This window comes from Acanthisitta chloris, unplaced genomic scaffold (assembly GCF_000695815.1).
Source record: "Acanthisitta chloris isolate BGI_N310 unplaced genomic scaffold, ASM69581v1 scaffold17316, whole genome shotgun sequence".
Classification (NCBI taxonomy): Eukaryota; Metazoa; Chordata; class Aves; order Passeriformes; family Acanthisittidae; genus Acanthisitta; species Acanthisitta chloris.
In genome coordinates, this window is record NW_008678879.1 from 11,714 (window position 1) to 14,929 (window position 3,216).

Here is a 3,216-nt window from a genome sequence, read left to right on the forward strand (position 1 = left end):
TAGCTCCTGCCTGGCCACCCTGTGCCACTGGCATTGGGTATGGCATAGTTGGAGGCTGTGCCTGGAAAAGTATCACGAAGAAGGGAGGAATTTTGCCCTAGTTTCCAGCTGTTAATGGTTATCCCCATTTGTCTCTTCTTCCAGCAGGCACAGGAAGTGATTTCCCCTCTTTCCCCAAGATTCCCACCACAATTCCAGGTGTTGCCTCCCTGTGGCTCGGGACTTTGAGAAGACGATTGAATGCAGCCGTAAGTGTATCGTAGTGAGGGGACCTGTGACTGGGGGCAGCTGGTGGGGGACACCCCTGGGGTCCTGCACAGGGCCATAACCTTTGTGGGTATCCCCAAATGCCCAAGCCTGGGCTCTGTGTGGGACCCTGACACCTTCTGGCTGATGGTCTTTGCCCACTCAGGCACCTTGCCAGGGCTGGACACCCCTGTGTACGTGGTGTCCCTGCTCCTCAGGCTCCCAGTAGTCCCAGTTCAGCCTCTGCCAGCAGTGGGAGAGCAGAGCTGCCCACACAGCCAGGCACCGTGCCCACCCCAGGGGTGGAGAGGCTGTGCTGGGCACTGGGCTGTGCTGTCTGTCGCGTCTGCTGGAGCTGCTCTGCTTTCTCCCTGGGAACCAGTTGAACCAGTGGGTGAGGACTGGTGCCCAGCCTGGCTGCTGGTGGTGAGGCAGCTGTGTCACCAGGAGAGGAGGGGACGGGCAGGACGTGCCAGGCTCCAGCACACACCACACTCTGCAGCCCAGGCTGGTGTGAGCGCCCAACGCCGGGACATGGACCACCAGGCAGGTGAGTGGGTGGACTTTTTTCCACCTTATGGAACAGGATGGAGTGTTTTATGGCATGCACAGTGGTTTGGTGACCTTCCTCCCCTCTGCTGCTTGTGAGCTGGGGCTGGGGCTCACCTGCTGGTGTGGCTCTGCCTCCAGCAGTGCTGCTCAGACATCCCACTGGGATGTGAGGATGTCAGCTCCAGTCGGGGCAGGGATGCCTCCCCCACACGGGGCTGGGGCTGGGCATGAGGCTGTCATCCTCCCACTGGCAGGAGGCATGGGGACAGGGCAGTTTCGGCAGTGGGCTGATTCAGGGAGGCTCTTGCACCACGTTCCTCCTGCCCCGCAGCTCCTGCGTGTGAGTCACGGCTGCAACAGCCTCCCTGACCTCACCCGTGCCAGGGTCTGGGGCTCCAGCCCACCCCTGCCCGGGCAGGGGGCACTGGCTGCCCTGTCTCCACTGTATCCTGCCCTCCCGAGCCCTGCTGGGAGGGCCTGGTGGAAGGGAAGGGAAGAGCAGATTCCCTGATGCTCACAGCTCTGAGCTCTTGGCCGGATCCCATCAGGTAGAGCAAGTGCTGCGGGTTGCAGGGTGACCCAGGACCTTGCTCACTATGTAAACACTGTGACCACAGGGGAAATGTTCTCACTCCACCGGCATCTGCCTAAATTTAGCTGCTGTTAGGTCATCCCTTTCTGCTGCCTGTGCCCTCCTCATGCTGCACGGTGTGATACCCCATCCCTGTGCCCTCCACTGCGGGGCTGACCCTGCTGTGGGGCAGTGTCCAAACCCCCAGTCCCCTCCTGTCCCAGCTCCCCAGCAGCTTCCAGAGCTGTCAGCAGAGAAATGGATGCTCGTGGGCTGTGCGTGCTGGGCATCTTGGTGTCCCCCTGACAATTCCAGCTTTGCCAGACCCTGCGGTGTGCACGGTGTGGGTGGAGGGGTGCAGAGCCCCACAGAGGTCCTGCACAGCCCCATCCATGCCCCGTCCCAGCCCGGCGCTGGCAGCGGGATGCTGCTCGCCCTGACAAGTGCATCCTCTAGAGGGAACTGCCGGCCCAGGAATGGATCTGGCTGCTGCGCAGGGCTGGCTGCAGGAGGAGATCGCTCCCGGGCAGCCAGGATAGGGCTCTGCTCCACCGGAGTGTGAGTGGGACCAGGGGTAGCATTGCCAGGGTGGTCAGGTCCCTTCCCAGTCACCACCCAGCACAGGGTGGAGTGTGGTACCCCAGTCCCCAGCCCTCCTGTTCCCCAGGGTGATCAGAACCCCCAGCCTGGCAGAGATGTGTGTCTGCAGAGCTCCTTTCCCTCTGCTTTACAGGGCAAGAGCCTATCAACGTGGTCGGGGTTGTCCTGGGTATTGGGCTGGTCTTCCTGATCCTGGTGGTTTTTGGCTACACCTTCATCTGCTGGTACTGGAGGGACCAGTGCTGGCACTGTGAGTACAGGTGGAGTAGGGGTCAGGTGGTGACAGGGCAGGGAGGGCTCAAAGGACAAGGTGTAGGGTCTGGGAGGATTCATAGGACAAGGTGTAGGGTCTGGGAGGACTCAAAGGACAAGGTGTAGGGTCTGGGAGGATTCATAGGACAAGGTGTAGGGTCTGGGAGGACTCAAAGGACAAGGTGTAGGGTCTGGGAGGATTCATAGGACAAGGTGTAGGGTCTGGGAGGACTCAAAGGACAAGGTGTAGGGTCTGGGAGGATTCATAGGACAAGGTGTAGGGTCTGGGAGGACTCAAAGGACAAGGTGTAGGGTCTGGGAGGATTCATAGGACAAGGTGTAGGGTCTGGGAGGACTCAAAGGACAAGGTGTAGGGTCTGGGAGGATTCATAGGACAAGGTGTAGGGTCTGGGAGGACTCAAAGGACAAGGTGTAGGGTTTGGGATGTGGGAAGCACTCCTGACCTTTGCTGGTCCTGTGGACTGGGAAAACCCACGTGGAGGGGAGCTCTGGGGCAGGCTGGGAACACGCTGAGCCAGGGAGAGGGTGATGTCCTGGTGCTGTCCCACTGCCTGTCCTGTCTGTCCCCACGCCGTGGCACAGACTTGTGGCAAAGCTAAGTTGGTTTCATGGCACCACACAGCTCTGACACCTCTGATGCCTTTGACATCTCTCCTTTCTGCCTCTCCAGGGCCTGACTTTGTCTTCAGCCTCCCCCACACTCAGTGAGTGTTACCGTGGGAGGTCCTGGGGGTGGGTTGGCTGCTCCCTGTGTGTGGTGCTGAGCTGTCACACCTCCTTAGCAGTCCCCAACCCCCCCAGCTCTGCTGTTTGCAGGCACTGACTGCCTGGGACAGCTGCCCTGTCAGGACACAGCCCCCACGCTGGGGGCTGGAGGGGAACAGACAGCTTACTGACATCTGTGCTTTCCCAGCAGGGGCCTGGGGTCGGTGGCACTGGAGCTGGTGCCTCCATTCAGCATCAGTGGCTCGCCG